General features: G+C 37.1%; 1 pseudogene; it reads left to right on the forward strand.

Moving 5' to 3' along the window:
* Window positions 1-22,411, forward strand: part of LOC131847742 (hemicentin-1-like) — a 38,541-nt pseudogene that overhangs the window by 9,766 nt on the left and 6,364 nt on the right.

Raw genomic sequence — 22,411 nt, forward strand, 5'->3', positions numbered from 1 at the left:
TAGCACACCGCTTTTCGTCCAATGATCGCGGGTTCGATTCCTCGTACGGCACAATCTTTTGTATTCATGAGTATAATTGTTTCTGATTGATCTAGGTGTTTTCATATTTACAGAAAAAATCTATGTATTTGTATCAGTTATCTAGTACCCATAATACAACCTTTAGCTAGCTAAACATGGGTTTAGATGGTGCTGTGTGAATTGTCCTGAGATTATTATTATTATAATGATATGAGAGGTACCACATACATCACATGTAGTTGATACGTGATATTCATGATGTGATGTTCATGAACATACATATGTATCCACAGATGTACATACATTAGGTGAGCCTTCAACTTTTATTGTCATATCTGCCCTATCAAAATACAATATAGGTCTGTATGAAATTTTAATCCCTCATATTTTCATAATAATAAATAACGAAGATCTACAAACTAAAAGAAAAGACTGATCATAAACATTATTGAAACCAGACGTAGGAAAATGTTGGGACGCTCTATGCGTTACGGTGAACTTACGAACATTATTATTAAAGGAAATAGGAAAATGGGACGACCACGACATATTTATATATATTAATATGTGGTTATATCAAGCAGACGAGGAAAATTATTTCGTATCAACATTCAAATATAATGATGGAAGATCATAGCAAGTGGCAAGGGTGGCATTCTTTGTTTATAAAACAATGAGTCGTCATAAATATTAAGCAATTTGATTCTATATTACAGACCTGTAACATAGATGGTTATACGCCCGGGACTTTACGCCGACTATTATTAGGAATGTTTTAAATATTAATTATTATACTGTGAATAATAAATAAACAATTATAGCTAATAGTTACTTATAACTTCGATAAATTAACGTGGGTACGTAGATAAATATTTTCAAACATTATTATATTCCAAGATCTCTCTACCTACGTTGAGTAAATACATTTGAGTTCCTGACCAGTTCTTCTCTACTTAAATACCTAAATTCTTATTATAAATTAAGTAATAAATGACCATATTAATATATGATTAAACCTTGTAACAGAATCTGATAGCTCTTAAGTCTTGATTCTAAATTGTTGAAGAGATTATTTATATAATTATTTTATGTATATCCCAGATGACTACACATAATTAAAAAATTGACAGTGTGGGTCACTTTAAATTTTATAGTAATATGTCCCAAGATAAATATACCCTCATCTGTTATTCAATACAAACGACAAAGTGTATACACATAGTATGTTAAATAATATGTAGATTTTAAAATTACATATGGGTTATCAAGCTAATTCCTGGATCTAAAGTGTACTACACAACAAACAACTGGCTTTTAAAAAAAGTAATTCAATTGAGTTTCTTGCCATAGCAAAAAAAAATTATGCAGTAAAACTTATTATAAAATAAAATAAATTTATATTTTTAAAATATGTTATACATAATTAAAAAGTTTAGTACAGATTGTCTGTAATAACTAACAAGTCCAATTGAGTTATGCCCCCCTCACTTATAATTATATTTTTATGTCAAGTAGAGCAAGCACTTTAAATTTAAATAAAAAATAATTTAATGTAATGCTAAAACTACATCCATTATTTTTTTATTTTAATTCATGCAAATTAAAATTATGTATGATACAATATTGATTGACATATATTATGTATACTTTACAAAAGAATAATATAACCAAAAAGTAACTTTTGAGATTTAATTTAGACTTTAGGAGTTGTCTGATTTTTAATTATAATAGATTAATTCTGAAAAGTTCAATACTAACTCCTAAAACGTATTATTTATTCAGTGATATACACACATATGCCACAGTACCTACTCAGCTACATGTTTCATGAATATTATTTTTCCTTGGCGAATGAACGGCGGCCTTATATTTTCCGCTCGGGCAACGGAAATGAGTGTATTTTTCATATTTCGGGCGGACGCCATCAAGTAGCGAAGTATCCGCCAGCGTACCACAGAACATTAATTGTGCGTACACTCCAATGCTCATCGATTTAAGGTGTATCTGGTAACCTTGTGCTCATTCGTATAAATTATCTATAACACATTTTTATAAGCCACTATATGTCGCGATACACTTAGTATTGTCTTAGCGAGTTGTGAAAGGAAAACAATATTCTCCAAATGTACTCATTTATTTAATGAACCTTACAAAGTAGTAGAAATCAAAAAAAGGTACCCGCAATCGGTTAAGTCGTTCTCAATTTATGCCGTGATTATTATTTCTATATATTAGACTAGATGACTTCGAATCTAGAATATATAATATTATCAAATTTAAAACTCAAATTAACTTTGATAAATAGTAAATAAGCAACTTTTGCTATTTATCAAGTCTATTATTCCCAAGAACTACTGTTCCTTTTATTCATAGTTTTAAGAAACAAAATTTTATACAAACTAAAACTTGAGCATAATAGATACGCGAAAAATACAATTACAGATAGTGTATGCAGTAAAACTAGAACAAACCTTAATAAAAATGTTTTTCTTTATGTTTCAGTGCTCCCCAGTAAGCCGTTTTTCTTGGACGAAGTGGGCAATAAAGTGGAGGACAGAATTGGTCCTTACCACGAAGGAGACACTTTAGTACTCAGCTGTCTCGTCATAGGAGGTATTTATTTAACTACAATTTAATTAGCGGAATATTTTTTATTTACCTAACTACAATGTCAAACGAGGCAACGACCCAACTAATAGAAAGAAGCAACCGGTGTTTAAATCTTTGATGTCACATTGCTGTGTATGTTCATAATACGTCTCATGTATTGCTGTTTTTGAGGTATAAGGTTTCATGCATCCGAATCCTGTAATTTCGCTGCCATATCCAATGCTTCAAATCGAAATACTGTTTACAAAGCAAACCACTTATCGGTAGACATAGACAAGTAAATCCTACGCAGACGTCTCTGTATAATGTCTATTTCAGTTAAATGACGACCACAATAACCACCTGAACTTATCACTATGCCTATATTTACACTCTGAATTGAAATTTAAATCAAAAAGTCAATTATGCATTATACATTAAAACTTAGGATTAAAATCTTATATGAAAAGTACAAAACATCAGTCTAGATGAATATAGAGAGCTAAAAATACTCTTAAGGATTATTTTTATGTACATATGAAAATATAAGACAGCCATTACAACAATTTGATTGCTATCTTTTATACAATAATATGATGGTACAATAGATTTTATAATTACATATAAATGAAAACCCTTTCTATAAAAAGTGAAATGTCTTCATGAACTCGAAAATGAGTAAAAACCCTCTTTTTTCGTTTGGAGTTCATAAAAACTCACTTGTAAAGCCTAAGCGAAAGTGTCCTATACGAATTAATTAATATTTATATACAAGAAATGCACTATTATCCTTCAGACTACAACACATGAATGCATTCGCGACAGACATCGGGATGAAAACAGTTACATAACTCTACTACGAGTAAAATCCATATAGATAATTACCTTCCTTTTGCTATGGAGCAAAAATACTAATGTATGGAACTTAATGAATGGCGCACATACAAAATATACTCAATGCCTCAGGCATCTTGTTACTTCAATTCTGCTACTCAATTTAATTAAACTACGCAAAATCATGTCACCGTATAAACTTTTTCTTTAATAGATTCTTCTTCTTCTTTATGTGCCGTCTCCTAGCGGAGGTTGGCGATCACCCTATCGATCTTAATTTTATCCACCGCTGTTCTGAACAAGGATCTGGCGCTAATCCTAAACCACTGCCTTAGCCATGACGTGCGATACCTGCCTGGTCTTCGGCGGCTCTGGATTATTCCTTCAATAGTTATGTGTAAAAGACCGCATTTTGATAGATTATCATATGATTTGTACGTAATTACATAAATTAACCTCTAGTATTTATACCACGTGATTCCTAGAAAGTTAAGTTAATCAAGTGCGCGATTGGGAACAACTTAACACAAATTCTCGAATAATTCTATAATGATATATTCTCGAGCCTCGCATTTCGTAATTCGGAATTCGTAAACTTCGCAAACGACAAAACTTTGAATTGACATTATTGAATTAAATCAAAGTACATATACATACATAATTATACTTAGTCGTATTGCTTTTGTTTTTTTTATTTATCTAATTATACGAGATGCTTAGTCCGAGACACTCCATATATAATCACATGTAGTTTCGACAATCTTCGCATTGTGTCTTCGTGTTATTTAGAGAAACAACATGGTTTCCATTTAAAAAAAATAACCAATCGCAGGAGCTGTCAACTTCCCAAATGTCATTCGCTTTTTTCACGCTGTGTCAAGTGTTCCATCGCGTAAAAATAATTATAATTTTAAAGTTTTTTGTTACTTTAAATCATTAAAATGTCAAATAGACGTAAAGGTAATAATGAGAACGATAGAATATATCGAAAAATACGAAAATTCGAACGAAACCCGTGCAGAAGGAGACGTCAGAGAGCAAGTACTGCGCCTACGACGTCACTGGATCCGCCGGTGGATATTGAGAATAACGATTGTGATATCAATATAGTGGACTAATTAGATAGAGGTAACAAACTAAAGGTATGATGTATCATACTTATTATTTTCAGCAAACATCGGCGATATATATTTTACTTGTAACCTGTGGTACAGGTTACAATGCACTCTAGTCGAGTGCCATATACCTACATATACAAAGAGAAGTTCTTTTTTGACTAATGTTTAAACAAAATATGACCGGTGGTTGTATTTTTGTGGCCTCATTATGTGATGCGGTAGTATTACATAAATATTATAATATTCCTAGCTAAGGAATATTTTCAATTGTTTTTCATCTACAAATGATGCTATATGTTTCCCTTGTGACCTGTGGTACAGGTATCAACGCACCCCGGATGACTGACACCTACATATACAAGGAGAAGTTCTCTTTTGTCTTATATTTACACAAAATTTGACCGGTGGTCTTATTTTTTGTGATCTAAATATATAATACTGGTAGTATTACATAAATATCATGTTCCTAGTTGACGAATCAATTCATTTGTAGAAGTAAATAATATACTACAATTGCATGAAAGTATACTTTCAGCCTTGGAAACAGTTTATACAGTGAGAATATGAAAAATCATACAATTATTATATAATATTTTATATTGTGATTCAAAGAAAGACATATAAGAAGAGATTATTAGAAGATATTTAATACCTACAAATGGTAAGCATTGCATTAATAGAGCATTTAACTGCTCTGAATTTATGAAAGTAGAAATATAAAGTCTCCTAACTAGCTGCATAAAATAAACAATATCACCCTGCTTAGTGATGTAATAAGACTATTAAGTGATTTACATTGAGAATACACAATCACCCATTACAACAAATTGAGTTATGAGTAAAAAATGTAATAAGTCTCTTGAGAGTTCAGGATAGTTTCTTGCTCTGCAAAAGCTTTACTGAGAATATAAAGTCAATGTATGACATTAAGAAATCTGCTACTTTAATCTTGAAATACACCCATCATCATACATATTTAGATGAATAATATGTAGCAAAGTGCTCATAGACAGGTATCTAGAAACTACCAAGGCCCTCCTCATCAAGGTCTACATAGACAGACAAAAAGGAGGGGAGGCTGATATCAGTAGAGGACCTCGGTGAGACCTCAGCTGCATCGTTACAGACAAACCCTATTGCTCAACATAGAAGTCAACCATAAATGTAAATGTTTTTGCTGATCGACTTAGGGTTTTTTCTTCCTTGTTGGGAGAAAATAACTCAAAATAGAGTGGTGTTGTCATGATTAGTAGGTTCTAAATTCTTTTTATCAAGACTTATATTGAACACTAATATCAAGAAATTCTGAGTTCTCACATAAAGAAGACTTAGCTAGGTCATGACTCATGCGGCAGGTGAGGAGCATGGTTGCCCCGCAACCGGTGTCGGTGGACATGGATGACCAAGTCCCCGACTATGTGTACTATGTGTATGGCCCCCACTACAAAATGGGGACAAGATAGAGGCCTACCGCCAGCAGGGCAATATCAGGCCAGGGGTAGGCCCCCAACCCAGTGGGAGTAAGGCGCCGCAATCGGCGTCACGCAAGAAGGCGGGGAAAGCAGGCCAGTCACAGCCTACCTCCTCCAAAAAGACGGAGGCTACGACTGCTTCTCAGCAGTCCACGGCGGCGGTGGAATCATGGGCCACCGTCGTTAGGAAGAACGGACGCACCACCAGCGTCCCGGAGCCGAAGGCTGGCCCCTCCGGGACCCAGGGTAAAGGGAAGACAGGGTCACAAAGTCAGACCCAGTCCTCCCAAAAGAAGGGGAAAGGGGCTCCGTCCCCCTCTAAGCTGAAGGCGCCCCGCTCTGCAGCGGTTATCCTCGCCCTCCCGCAAAAAGCGGAAAAAGCTGGAGCCACTTATGCTGGCATACTTAGAGAGGCCAAGGCGAAAATAGACCTGGCTTCTCTAGGTATAGAGGAGCTCCGCTTCAAGTCGGCGGCAACGGGGGCGAGGATCCTTGAGATCCCGGGCTCCCAGAGCGGGGGAAAGGCCGACGCGTTGGCCCAAAAGCTGAGGGAGGCCCTCGGGGAAAACCCCGTACAGGTCTCCAGGCCCACCAAAACCGCAGAGATGCGGATAATGGGCCTGGATGACTCGGTCACCCCCGAGGACATCACGCACGCAGTCGCCAGGGACGGCGAGTGTGCGCCCGAGGAGGTTAAGGCTGGGGAAATCCGCCTAAACCCCTCGGGACTGGGCACTTGTTGGGTGCGGGCGCCGATCTTAGTGGTCAAGAAGATCACTACGGCAGCCCGCATCAAGTTGGGTTGGGTGTCGGCCCCGGTCGAGCTCCTGAGGCAGAGGCCGCTGAGGTGCTTTAAGTGCCTTCAGACGGGCCACGTAAGGATGCGGTGCCCGCACGAGGGGGACCGCAGTGGCCTCTGCTTCAGATGCAGCAAACCGGGCCACAAAGCCGCCGGCTGCACAGCAGCCCCGAGTTGCGTCATCTGCCGGGAGGCAGGCAAGCCGGCGGATCATTGGATGGGGAGTAAAAACTGCTCCCCAAACAGGCAAAGTAAAGCCAAGAGGGGGCCGGCACCCGCACCACCTGCGACCGCCGCCGTCCCGACTAATAATAGTTGGGCTGAGCTGGAGGAGGAAATGGACATATAATTATGGCCATTCACCTCCTCCAGGCAAATATCAACCACACCGCCGCGGCGCAGGACCTCCTACTGCAAACCGCGGCGGAGTGGCAGGCAGATGTGGTGGTAGTCGCCGAACCTTACAGAGTTCCGACCTCTGACAATTGGTTCGGCGACTACGACGGCCTCGTGGCCGTCCACCGTACAGGGGGGAGTTCTGTCTCCCCACCCTGTTCGCCCCTCTTCAGGGGCCCAGGGTACGTAGGTGTGAGTTGGGGGGAAATCGCCGTCGTCGGAGTGTACTTCTCTCCCAATAGGACTCTCGCCGAGTTCGAGGAATACTTGGACGGGCTGGGAATTGCAATCAGTGTGCACCCAGCCCGTTCCGTGCTCGTCATGGGGGACCTCAATGCCAAGTCTACGGCTTGGGGATCCCCCATCACGACGATACGAGGCGAGGTCCTAGAGGACTGGGCGGTGGCGTCCGGCCTTTCAATCCTAAACGTGGGGTCGGTCGCCACTTGTGTGCGATGGCAGGGGGAGTCTATAGTGGACATCTCCCTTGCCAGTCCAGCCATCGCGCACAGGGTGCGGGGCTGGCAGGTGATGGACGAGGTGGAGAGCCTGTCGGACCATCGCTACATAAGGTTCGACATTCTCCCCTCGTCCGGAGCTCCGCACCCGGACCGCTCAGAGAGTGACACTTCGGCGTTCCCCAAATGGGCATCGAGACGTCTTAAAAAAGACGTGCTGGTGGAAGCTTCCATAGTCCAGGCCTGGTTTCAAATACCATCCAGGCCTGTGGAGGTTGAGGAGGAGGCCAATTGGCTCGGGGGTGCCATGACCCGCATCTGTGATGCGGCCATGCCCCGGGCCCGCCCCCCCCCTCCTAGGCGTCAGGTGTACTGGTGGTCTGAAGAGATAGCGGCCTTGCGAGTGGAGAGCATGGCCGCTAGACGCCAGTATACCAGGCACCGCCGACTCAGGCGGGGCCGTGACGCCGCTATGGAAGCAGAGCTGCGGGCGCATTACAGTGAGAAGAAGAAAGCGCTGCAGCTCGCCATCAGCAGGGCCAAAGAAAGAGCCAGGGAGGAACTCCTGGAGACTCTTAAAAGAGATCCATGGGGGCGCCCATATAGGAGTGCAAGGGGCAAACTTCGCCCTTGGGCGCCTCCCGTGGCAGAGAGTCTCCAGCCCCAACAATTGGAGGGGGTGTTGACAGCTCTGTTCCCAGAGCAGTCAGAGTTCACACCCCCTCCTATGGTGCCGCGCAGCCGTCAAATTGAAGAAGACGGCGCCGGCACCCAAGGGGAAGTTGGGGTTCCGTCGATAACGACGGAAGAGTTCTCCGCGGCCGTGGACAAGCTCCGGGGCAAGAAAACTGCCCCGGGGCCTGATGGTGTTCCCGGCCGGGCTCTGTATCTGGCCCTAGGTGCCCTTGGGGACCGGCTCCTTAGCCTCTTCAATGAGTGCATGGAGTCGGGGCGATTTCCCAAGAAGTGGAAGACGGGCAGAGTAGTCCTGCTCCGCAAGGAGGGGCGCCCTGCGGATTCCGTATCTCCCTCGGCGTTCCGCCCGATTGTCCTTCTTGACGAGGTCGGCAAACTATTCGAGAGGATAATAGTACGCCGCCTCGTCAAGCACTTGGTTCAGGTAGGCCCTGATCTATCCCCGAACCAATTCGGGTTCCGAGGGGGCCGATCCACGATCGATGCGATCTCACAGGTTCGTGCCCTCTCGGATGAGGTGGTCTCCCAGAGGGGGGTGTTGTTGGCGGTGTCTCTCGACATCAAAAACGCCTTCAACACCCTCCCCTTCGACTGTGTTAGGGAGGCACTCAAATATCATCAAGTGCCTCCCTACCTTCGGGAGGTGATCGGGGCCTACTTCCAGGACAGGAAAATAGTGTGTATCGGGCGGAACGGCACCGTGATTGAGAGGGAGATGCAGCGCGGTGTTCCACAGGGATCGGTTCTGGGTCCGGTCCTGTGGAACATCGGGTATGACTGGAATCTGCGGGGCGCCTTGCTCGACGGGACCAGCGTAGTCTGCTATGCGGACGACACGCTGGTAACGTCCCGCGGGCGGGACTACAGGGAGGCTGCCCGTCTTGCTACCGCCAGTGTGGCACTTGTCGTCGGCAGAATCAGGAGGTTAGGGCTCCAGGTGGCGCTCGAGAAGTCGGAGGTCCTTTGTTTCCATGGGCCCCGACGAGCGCCGCCACCAGGAGCCCATATCGTGGTCAGCGGTCATAGGCTCGAGGTCAAGCCACATATTAGGTACTTAGGGCTTGACCTCGATAGTCGCTGGGGTTTCCGGTTCCACTTCAAGAACCTGGCTCCCCGTCTTATGGCGGCGGCTGGCGCTTTAAGCTGGCTGCTGCCTAACATCGGGGGGCCGGGGGACAATTGTCGCCGCCTCTACATGGGTGTGGTACAATCGATGGCCCTATACGGGGCCCCTATATGGCATGGGGCCCTGTCCAGGGAGAATATGGCCTTGCTCCTGCGTCCGCAGCGAGCAATGGCCATAAGGGTCATCAGAGGGTACCGCACCGTCTCGAGAGAGGCGGCGTGTCTGCTAGCGGGCTCCCCACCTTGGGACCTCGTAGCGGAATCCCGCGCGTCATTGTACCAATGGCGTGCGGACGAGAGGGCCCAAGGAAGGGAGCCCTCCGGAGTGGAACTAGGGGAACGGAGATCCCACCTTCGACGTGTCCTCAGGGAAAAGTGGGAAGAAAGGCTGGCCAACCCTACGGCCGGCCTGAGGACCGTCGAGGCTGTCCGTCCAGTTCTTAAAGAATGGATGGGCAGGCGGCGATGGCCGCTGACATATCGGCTTACGCAGGTGCTGTCCGGACATGGGTGCTTTGGACGGTACCTGTGTAACGTCGCACGGAGGGAGCCGACGACAATGTGCCATCAGTGCGGATGCGACCAAGACACGGCGCAGCACGTTCTGGAGGAGTGCCCTGCATTCGCAGAGGAGCGCCGCGTCTTGGTCGCGGAAGTGGGGGCCGACCTCTCGCTGCCGAATTTAGTTCGGGCAATGGTTAGGAGCGAGGGGTCGTGGCTGGCAGTACTCACCTTCTGCGAAGAAGTTATTTCGCAGAAGGAGGCGGCGGAGAGGGACCGGGAGTATGATCCTTCCGCCCCAATGATCCGCCGCCGGAGGACCAGGCGTAGACGTCGGGACGAGCCCAACTCCGTCCCGAGTCTACCCCCCACGGGGGCCGGGGTGCATGCCTTGAGGGAGGCATCACCCCACAACCAGGCCCCTGGAGGCGCGCGCGTGTACCCACGCGCCTCCACGAGAAGGTAGGGTGCAAGTCATAGCACCCTAACCAGACAGGCCCCCTGCCTGTCCTACAACATCTATAGGACAGGCCAAGCCGCCGAAGTCTGGGTTGAGTGCCAAGTGCGATCCCCGGACTTCGGCCCACGGCACCTCGAGGTATACCGTGTGGTTTTTTAGTGGGTACGAGTCCCACACACCACCTCGCCATCCCTCCGGCGGGGTGACGGTCTTTTGAAGATTTTTCCACACGTTAAAAAAAAAAAAAAAAAAGGTCATGTCACATAATATATATTATATAATCCATAATAAAGGATTTTTAAAATTGAAAGTTGTCTCAGAATATTAACCTGAATAAGTACAGTACATATGAAAAATATTTTCAATACTGAGACCAAATGGGAATATTATAGATTGACCTTCCATTGTTACCTTACAATGCTGAATAAATTCATTTTTTCAGAACATTTTAAAATAGATTTTCTGGGGACATTATATAGTATCAATAACTAAAAATAATGTGAGTACTTTTGGTTTAAAGAATGCCTATTTTTAATCCCCTTTGGCAGGTAAATTATATGAGTATAATTGTATGCCTTTTCAGTCTGTTTGCTATTCCCTTTATTTTTAATAAGATATTAACAACAATTATTGCTCTTATCTGTAGTAAGAGATATAAATTTGACATTTATTAGACACCATTAGTATTGGTAATGCTTATGATGGCTACTTACAAAATTGTAAAGCAACAAGGTTATTATTACTGGAATGTTTTAGGTTTGGAATTAATAAAGAAAGAAAGAAGTTGGCTTGTGCCATACCAAATTGTCTAATATTTATGTTGTTAATACACCAATTGTGTATCATTATCAAATAATAAAAGGAAATCAAACATAGCATTTGTTAGAAAGTTTTTTAAAATTGAGTAAAACTTTAATTGAAGATTCTGCTCAGGTCATTGGCATGTTTATAGTAAGCTACCCATGAATACTCTATGATTATGTTTACATGAAGGTGTTGGGACAGCACAAGTATTCAGTTTTGTATAAAAAATAATAATAATAATCATTTTAATAATATGATTATCATTAGTAGTGAGTGTAAGTATTATTTATTATGGTGGTATTTTTAATATGAACATTCTGAGAGTCTTATGGGTCAGTTAAGTTCATAGTATCTATATACTCTGATTATTCTAGTTCTGGTAGGGGAGCCAGTTGCAATGGTCAGACCGCTAGAGGTTTGATGAGAAGAAAAACCATATTAACTATTTGAAGTTTTTAGCCACTCTTATGGTTTTATATTCCCTATAAGATTGAAATTCATATTAGATCACTGCATATCAATAATTCAAATAGCAATATCTTATATCAATAAGATGGAGGAATACAAATTCTTGATCATAACATTTCTTAGACAAATTTTGCAGTATTGTGAAAAGTATGTATTTGGTTATTTGCTTCATATATCCAGGTGAAGGACAATGTAGAAACAAATTAGGAATCGAGAATTCAGAGCATAGATTCTAAATGCGAGTTATGTGATAAGGTTTTTTCAACAAATTGTTGATTTATTAGGAAGACCATTTATTAATTTTTTCAAATTAGAGACAGCACAACATGTTCTGATTATACTTACCGGCACAGAAGGTCCATGTGCAATAAATATTAATGAATTTACGATTAACTGGTTAGATTATGCATTGTTTTATGCATTTTCACCCTTTTCTTTGATTTTGAAAACTATTAACACAATTTAATATATATATGCACCTTTCAACTCATTGACTGAGTTGGGAATATCACAAATCATAATAATCAAACTACATAAATATTACCTTTCAAGGACTCACATCCCTAACACACCAGATTTTCACATGGAGCTTGCATCTTGTCAGAGAAGGTTTTTAGAAAGAGGTTGATACCAGATGCAGTTTATTAAGTTTCTGATATAGTCTTTATCAGATAACACTATTAAGTAATAAACAGTTGACATACATTTTACATTATTGCAATGTATTTTCAGTATCAAGCCTTATAGATTGTTATGTAGTTAAGAATCTTTTGTTTGTGTCCTACATAAAGATATACTAATATATGAATATTAAAATAGTGATTTTAATCCTTCAGTTAATTTGAAGTATATTTACGACTAGTTTTTTCAACAAGGAATTAGATTTAGGAAAACTAATAAAGAAATTAACAAGTGCCAGTGCTAACAAAATGAATGAATGTGCTTTTGCACAATATATTCAGATTTTATTATTAATTAGGATAAGTGGCATAAAGTTTCATGATAAGGGGTTAACTTTTTTATAACAAATTTATTGCAAACAAAGAAAAGGTCTAGCTAGTTGTTACTCAATTTTTTCACACTAAAACGAAAATTTAACCTTAAGATGTTATAAATTATAGTTACTTAAAATTTGAGGAATTTAAGTATTGATAATAAAATTTTTGATTGTTATGAAAAGCATCGTTACTATATTAGCAATGATACATTTAGTAGATGAATGACACAAGGAATGTCAGCTAGTGGTGTGGAAATCTACCCTTCATTCCACATGTCATGTCTGTAGTTCCTTTACACTTAGATAATAACTCACGTTACTATTTTTAATAATGCAGGTGAATCTAATAGTCTAGTCTTCAGGGTCGAAGGTTTTTTGCAAATTATTATAACAGACTGTTGCAAGATTACAGCGACTGTATTTTTGATAAGGCTTTATGTAACCTGGAGTCTGATTAGGTGGATGCACTTTATGTCGCCTGTTTTGAGAGAATAATCGATAGAAATTGTTTATTGTTTATTGATTTCTATAGTACATAAGTTATGTTCGTATAATAAACTTTGAGTTTTTTATGGTTGAGATTGATTAGGTACTCATTACGTTGACTCTTTAAAAAAAAAATATATATATATTTTCGAATTTTTCTAATAAATAAAATTATGGCTATATAATGAGCCTTGAGTTGTTTATTATCATAATATTATAACGCATAGGTGTACTACAACTACAACCTCTAAATATCTACATGTGATTATATATGGAGTGTCTCGGACTAAGCATCTCGTATAATTGTAAAATTAAACGAACTTACCTTAAGTGAAGTTCTATGGAAATTATACGAGATGCTTAGTCCGAGACACTAAGCGCCCACCCTCCCTGAACAATTATTTGATTGTTCTGCCCTTCTTCAGTTGGAAGTTGTAGGTACCTATATGCAATTAGAATTCACAGGTTGCTCTAAAAAGAATGACATTTGGGAAGTTGACAGCCCCTGCGATTGGTTATTTTCTTTAATTTGAAACATTGTTGTTTCTCTAAATAACACGAAGACACAATGCGAAGATTGTCGAAACTACAAGTGATTATATATGGAGTGTCTCGGACTAAGCATCTCGTATAATTTCCATAGAACTTCACTTAAGGTAAGTTCGTTTAATTTTACAATTCTATTATGTTGTTTGTTGCTAACGTTAAAATCGAAAGATGTCTTTGGCATGTCTTATTTATTTTTTCTGGTTTTATTGACTAATAAAGTATGGTACAAAAGGTGAACGAAATGTTTATAGAATTATCTATCAATCTTTGCAAAGTGCAAAGATAATCTATAGCGGCATAGCATTATATAATTTTCGGGCTCTATATCTATACAATTCTAACAAATTAAAACTTACTTTTCAACTTTAATTAAAGTGGAAATCCTATAGCAAACTTCTCAATACGACAGCAGATCGGAAATTCTAGAATAGTCACTTTAACAATTCATAATAGGATAAGCTTAAGTTTAAAATCTTTGTATAATCTAGAAATGTTATTGTGAAATTTCTAAACTAAAATTGTTTCTCAATATTGTAGTGAATCAAATCGACATGACCAACATTTACTCTCACGAAATGTCATCCAAAAGATATACGCAAAGTATAAATAATCCACACTCCCCAATTCTATAAAACAATAAAACACTGCCTCACGTTGTATCCATCACGTAACTTGATGCTTCAACGGACAAAAATATTAGAATTTTGTGCCTGTCACATGAAGGAAGAAATATAGAAGACTTTAAATAACACATTGTACTTTCTAAATAAAATGAACATAGCAGATTTTTATGTAACATTAGTTAATAGTATATTACACTATCACAAGCAGAATATTACCTAGATGAATTAAAGCAGATTTATTATGTTTAGACTAAACAGTATCTGTAATCTTTTTATTTTCAACTTGTCTACTAAGTCTCTATTCAAATAATTTAAGTGTACTAATAATCTAGTGTTATTCAATCTATGTTAATAACCTGCAAGAAGAAGAATATCCATTCGGCTATATTTCTTGTGTATACACCATACTATTTTTAAGAATTTTGCATTGCTTTTGGACTATTAAGATTTATCACTTTTAAGACTTCTTTATGATATCGAATTTGCAAACTAATTATCCCAAATTAAAATAACTAGTAATTTACTTATACTTGTATATATTTACTAATAATATACTCCTAATATGGTGTTGTTTATTTAAATCAAACCGTTAACTTATCAGAAACTAGCCTACTAACTAACTAAACTAACTACCCCTAACTAATACAACCTATTATTAGTTACTCGCTGATAATGTAACTACGTATTTATACGTGTAATTTCATTCCTTTCAAATATTTTTTGATCCCTTTTAATAAAAGCAATTTAAAAAAAATCTTATAAGTATAACTCAATTACCTATTAAGTTCCCTTTATATTTCTTCACTGAGCAAATTTGAATTGAAAAAAATAACCAAAAAATATTCAAGCATATTCGTTCTCATACAATTTGCAAAGTTCATTCTGAAAAAATAAATAAGTCAAATTTGTTAACTTTATTTTAACATCACAACCATATAAATTTGTTAGATCTCTTTGTTTTGATATAACCCAGTTGTTGCCTTATTTGCAATTTAATGAGCAGTCTTTTGTTAGTAAACAATATAATTTAGCGATGTTCATGTGTTTATTCTTCAAGAAGTTAAGTTGTAGCTTTTTAAATACAGCGGGGGGAGGGATTGGAGCCAAGGCTAGGTAGTAGTAGCCCTGGCTCAAACACACATCTATATATATAAAAATGTATTTAAATATTTTATCAGTTTTTTAATACCAATGTAGGCTACCAACCTTCTAATATTCACGATAGTCATTTGACACGATACATTTACTGAAAAGTATATAGATTATAAAGCGTCAATTATTCGCCTACTTATTATTGATCTGAAAAGACTCTTTATGTAATTTTTCACACACACAATTTTTCACACACACAATTTTTCACACTCCTTCTGTTATCAACACATCAAACAACCACACCTATAAAAGAAGCTCTATTTAGCTTGGAACCAGATGGCGCTGCTTGCTTTTCTTTTCTAAGTCCTCGCTTCTTATTATTACCACTGTTTTATCCGGTCGATCAGCGTATTTTCCTCATTAAACGAGTGCCCAAGATGAGCTAACTGATTGATGATCTAATGATTTGGCTGAAGTCATCTTTGTACTTTCGAGTGCAGTGCAGGCCATCCTGCGAGAGCCCTGCGAGCATCATAAATTAAAGCATATTATTAAAAATAAATTGCTTTTACGATACCTACGTTATTATCTGTTAAATTTTAAACTAGCTGCATATTCTTGTTTGTTCTGAAAAAGAATTTAAATTACAAATATGTAAAATTTGTTAACTTTACTTAATCAGCCCTACATTATTGTATGAGTAAATTTTTTAGCCGAGGCAAGAAGGAAGTAAATATCAGCAGCCACATGATGGGATTTTACCTGAGATAGATTGTGTAGTCTCAAACAAAATCTACTGTGGTATTCCAGTATGATTTGTAAAATATGGATTAGAAAATATGGATAGACATTACAATGTACAAAGATAAAATAAATTATTCATCAGAAACTACTGTGACACGAGCATGTTGGCGATAGTTACCGCATTCCGTCAATGGACTCAATTTGTTTGCCATTCCAATTTCATAAAAAAACAACATCCAACAAGTATAGAATATAATTCATTATTAAACATAACCATTATTGTCCCTATAGAACTACTGTTGTCGGCTATGTGTATACTAAAATCGAACAAGTGCGTGTTTATCACTCATTTATGATTTGACAGTGGTACAATTCATCATTCATCAGTACCACTACGAGTATGTACCATCAAATCACTATTCACGTAAAATTGTTTTAACGTATTAACGTAGAATTGTTTTACCTTAAACCTTGACAAATTTGTTTGCTTTCACTACAAACAGTGTAATTACGTTATTTCTGTTTACTTATTCGAAAAAAAATGTAATATCCTACTTATTTTCATGTATGTAATCAGCAGTTGGAATATATAACAATTACTAACGATTAACATTAGATACAGACAGAAAAAAATGTTTTTATATATTATCATTATTTTCAGTTTTATTTACAAACATTATACAAAAAACTTACGCAAATGCTAAAATAAATAGTGCACAAACATTATTTTTCTCATAAGTAGCTATACGACCAGGATCGGATTAACCGAGAGTTACAATGCCTAGAATCTGGCCTAGTATATAACAGACATTCTCTCTCCTCCTTACCTTCTTTTATACAAGTATTTATTTCTTAACTTGAAATTATGTATAAAGATTCCAGTCTTGACAATATAAAAAAATGTCTCTTTTGTTTCTACACAAGGGTAATATACTCGTATATGGAGACATCTTTATTCATCGTATAGATAAATCTACTTTACTCATTATAAAGATGACATACGAGCACAGTTTAAAATAGAAAATTTTTTTTTTTTTTGGATAATCTAATAAACCTCATGATAGTTTTCATAAAAAAATTGTAGGTATTAGCAATTTATATACCAACCTATTTATGAATAAAATAATACTATGTTTTTATTCAGAATAAGATTTATCTAAACATTTCAAAATTTATCCAATCCAATTTTTATTTTGCCATGTTGTAATATATTATGTATTCGTTTTCTAATGATGAAATCACATTACAATGGAGCTGCGAACTATAGTACTGAAATGTATTAAAAAACATGTCTTCAAAAGAGGTATTCGAAAAATATAAAGTTAAAAATATCATACATACATATATCTATACAACGTCATTTTACAATTTACACATTTTCTTAAAAGTAACATCTAAGAAATATGTTTAATTTTAATTATACAATTTTGATAAAACAAAAACGTCGCATGGCGACCAAAATTAAAAACTTTACGCTTAAAAAATACAAGAATTTACTTCAAATTACCAAGTGAAATGTATACGAAAAAGGCATAATAATATTTTTACAACAGCCAAAATAGCTTACACGTGTAGGCTGTGGTCGTGAGAAACTTTGTAAACTTCGGCTCCGTCAAGGGGAAACAAAATCTAATTCCCAAAAATCTTAAGGCCACGTAATAATGTAAAATTACACAATACTTGTCCCTACCAAGATTAATTTATTTTCAATTTCTCATTTAGAAATTCCTCTCCTTGCATTCCCCGGTCGCAAACCGCCAAAAGCTTTTATCGACCAGTCAGTTCACTTGTGTGTGACAAAGGGCGAGGAAATGGCTTACAATCAGTTACTATAAATTTTTATAGGCTGAGGAAATGACAAGCCTGTAACATATTGTACCAATGGAATGAGTAGTGTCCAGATACTACTATTTAGATTCTATTGTATAACCAACCCTTGTAAAAGGTAATCTACGTGTAAACACGCATCTTATCCTGTAATTGAAAATAAAATTACAGTAAAAGGCATGATATATTAGTCTTTTGGAATTACAAAGCATGAATGGATATTACGAGTGTCACATGATAAAGTGATATTCTTAGCTCTGTACATGTATGGTGACCGTTACCCCTTACCTCCACGTGAGCCATTAGCTTGTTTGATTACTTATTTATTATAAAAAAGCCTTATCACGACTAAAAGAATCTTAATGAAATTTAACATAAATATATGTATATCGCTAATTAGACAACGTAGACTATTTTTGGAAATAGATCTTTTATCTCAATGAGAGCAGGTAAATTCATAGGTAAAAACTAGTGTACTATAGACCAGCCATATAAACAACATCACCGCAAGTTATTCCAACATACCTATTTAATGGCGAAGGATTTTTGTTGCTATGTAGGTAACATTTCTATAACTAGCTACCCCGGAAGGCACATGTAATTAAACATAACTCAATGTCAAAAACCGTGTATAATAAGAAACAACAAAATATGCTATACTTTATTTAAAGTTTTAATTGTCCTTTATTAAGGCCTACGCTACACAATGACAGGTAGCTTTTAAATTTATTACACATTCTACTATACGCTATAATTTTCATATAAAGACATACCGAAAATATTTACTTAATAACTTCATTTTTATAAGAATTATCACAGCTGTGTTGTCATACAAAAAACCGAAATATGTTATTAAACACTGACTAACAACTACACTTTTCTCTACACTTAAAACTGTGTAAACTATACGTGCCGTGCGTATATGTATACGTCCCAGGCAACTTTTCTGAAATGCGCTAATACATTACTGCTGCTTAACAATAAATGTGCATATTATTTACAATAAAATACATAAATAATGTATGTATTTACGTACAGTAATAAAATAAACCTACTGTTTAATATTATAATCATATTAATCATACATATTATATACGAGTTATATAAACTATACGAGCTTTATAAATAAGTGTTACCATAAGGTGGGCCGTCAACATGTTTGTTATTCCAATTACATGAAAAATAACGATTTATTATATGTTTGTTGGTATGGAAGGCAGAAGGATGGATATTTGTTAATGGTTCATGCAAAAACTACTGAACGGATTTTAGTAAGTGTGGTGCAGAAGAAGTCAGTTAGTTAGCTTGTATTATATACCACATATTAAACCAAAAACCAAGTTATATAATAAATTGTATTATATATACTGTTACTAATATTATAAACGCGCATATTTGTGAGTATGGATGAATAGATGAATAGAGGGATATTTGTTACTCTTTCACGCAAAAATTACTGAATGGATATTCATTGAACTTTACAATAATACAACTTGTGCATCAGACTAACACATAGGCTGTAAATTTTACGCGGACACACAGCTACTGGCACAGCTAGCTTATTATATATCATAACTCGATACGTAAGTTATGTTGAACGTCGACGTCGGTGTCAATAGCCGGCAGTATAAGTAAATGTGTCAATCAATATAGAAATAAACGGACAAATGCGCAAATAGGACTCACCCCTCGAGAGTTAAGCATAAAAACAAATAATACATTATTATATTTCTAGATTTAGTATATTATATGATATATAAACATAGGGATAAACCCATGTTTATCCTTACGATAAGGTTTTGTATGCACATATACCAATTAATAATATACCTACATGAATAAAGATATTTTGATTTTTTTTTTAATTCACCAATCTTCCTATTTCGATTTCGACAAGTCTCAGAGCGAAGTTGGAGCTGATTCTTTACATCTTTTACCACAGTTCACTTTGGAAAAAGTCGTCATGATGGGTACCTAACCCATAAGTATTTTAACCATCAGGCTGCTTGCTTTTTAAGCTGTTTGGGTTGAACGGTGACATAAGGTAGTGAAATGACAGCATGTGGAAACATGATAGCCCAGTCCTCGAATAATATAGCAATGAGCGGTATCACAGGCGTCACATGATAATTCATTATATCCTTAGTACTGTTTAAATATATACGCGACAGTTGCCACTTACCATTAAGTGGGCAGTATGTTTTCCATTGTAATGACAGTAAATAAACCGAAATTGTAGTCAATTATAAATAGTAATTATTCGAACTCAAGACCTTATCTATCGATAATAACTACATATTGCCAGGTCGTTCATTTTTCTTATTAAGAGATTTTTTTTATTTACAAAGGTGGAATGATACCAGTACTCCGAATAGGAATGGTAATGCATTTTTGATATCACACCCGAGATACCAACCATGCATTGATAATGTGATGTCCATAGTGCTGTTCATGTACATTGGCAATGGTTACAGCTTACCATCTTGTAGCCCGTTAATTCCTTCCTTCCCTTTGTTTGTCAATCCAATTGCTTAAAAATAAATCTTGTCCACAGGCAGTCCGCCACCACGAATCAGCTGGTACTCTGGCAACACCCTGGTTGATGCTTCCGACGGTGCTAGCGATATACCCAGTGTAAAAGAGAACGTGCTCTACCTCCCTCTCAATAGAGACACACCCGCCGATCTGTTCTGCAAAGCATCTAACACTGAACTGGCGCCACCGTCAGAGGCATCTGTACACATTGAGATATATGGTAAATATGATAATTCTAAGAATTTATATTTGTAGCATACTACTTTACACAGAAGGGTACTGAATTGAAATCAGGCGAACCCCCAAAATAATTGTGCTAAATTAAATATTGGCTGATTCTCCGCTGAAATAAATAACGATCAAAATGTAATCCGATGGCCTTAACGGATATAATGTTATTTAATTCGGTAATATTTTTGTTATATTTGTCTTCAACCGACTACGGCAAGGAAGATGTGTTCAATTCGACTGTATTCACATTTTTTTCTCCGAGAACTAATTTTGATTAACTTTTGTGTGATCCCATATTAATTTATTTAAAATCTGACCAGTAGTTTTTGAGTTATAAGGATAATAACACAATGAGATTGAAGTCGGTTATTTCGTGGCCTGTATAATTGGTTTATCTCAAGCAATAAATTAATCTCATTAATTAAATTTATATCTCTTGTACAGCTTATAATAATATATATATTGGAATATTGAGTGTAATTGTTATAGAATGTGTACAATTAGATATAAAAAACCGTGATACTTTAAATTTCTACCTACTCGGACGAGCTGGAACATGTAGGAATTAATCGAATAGAATCAATCTTCATTGAAATAAATTTAATGTAAGCACCTTTAAATATTTAAAATGAAAATAATTCATTTATAGTGTATCGTCAAAAGGATTTCCACTCATAATGCAGCGTTGGTATCACCGCATCGTTGAATTTCAGTAGGAATCTCGTTAGTTCACGGGTGCATGCATAGGAGCTTAATAAATTAAAGCCGGCAATACTTTTATAATGATTTTTAAATACTGTATTATTTTTATTATTTATTTCTATTTACTAGTAAATCGCCCTATTCACCAGTTTGTCGCCTTTATTTCACAGTTACTATAGGGATCTCATTTTTGTAGAACATAAAACCCTACTTACAATAAATGTAACATACTAGTTTTTTTTTTCATTTATTCTTGAAATATTACTAATTTGAAAGTATATCTGTGTGTCGCTTTGTAATATTTTAAATACTGAACGGATCTTAATGAAAAACGAAATTTACCATGAGGACTTAGTCTTAGTCTATCATTTATCTAAAAAATACAGTACATTCTAAAAGAAAAATCAAAACCTTCCTTTATATCGTTTACATTACGACAGTCATATACGGTTATGTATGTAGCTGTTATTAAGTTAATAAAAACAGAACGTTCTGTTGAGTTGTTACGGAACTTCGGTATTAAAGCTCTTTCCTCTGCATTTAGGGATTCTAATTAAAATTATACACCGGAGAAATGATGTTGTAAAAAGGAATTGAAAAATTAATATCCCAAAAAAACGGTTTATGGCAGACATTGGTATGTTTATGCTTGAATAAATTAAATGCTATTATTTTTAAATATTAAATTTTTACTACAAATTAGAGAATTTAGAACAAATGTTGAGTTTCATGACAGTTTGTCATATCGATCGATATTTCAATTAAACAAATTTCTTTTTCTCTCTCAGGTTCATATTAAAGGTACTTAAGTACACTAACTGGAGTAGGTATCTATAAACTATAAACTATCGACTTCCATTAATGATAGTCTCATTATCTCAATA

This window comes from Achroia grisella, unplaced genomic scaffold (assembly GCF_030625045.1).
Source record: "Achroia grisella isolate CSIRO2021 unplaced genomic scaffold, CSIRO_AGI_Agris_v1 utg540, whole genome shotgun sequence".
NCBI lineage: Eukaryota > Metazoa > Arthropoda > Insecta > Lepidoptera > Pyralidae > Achroia > Achroia grisella.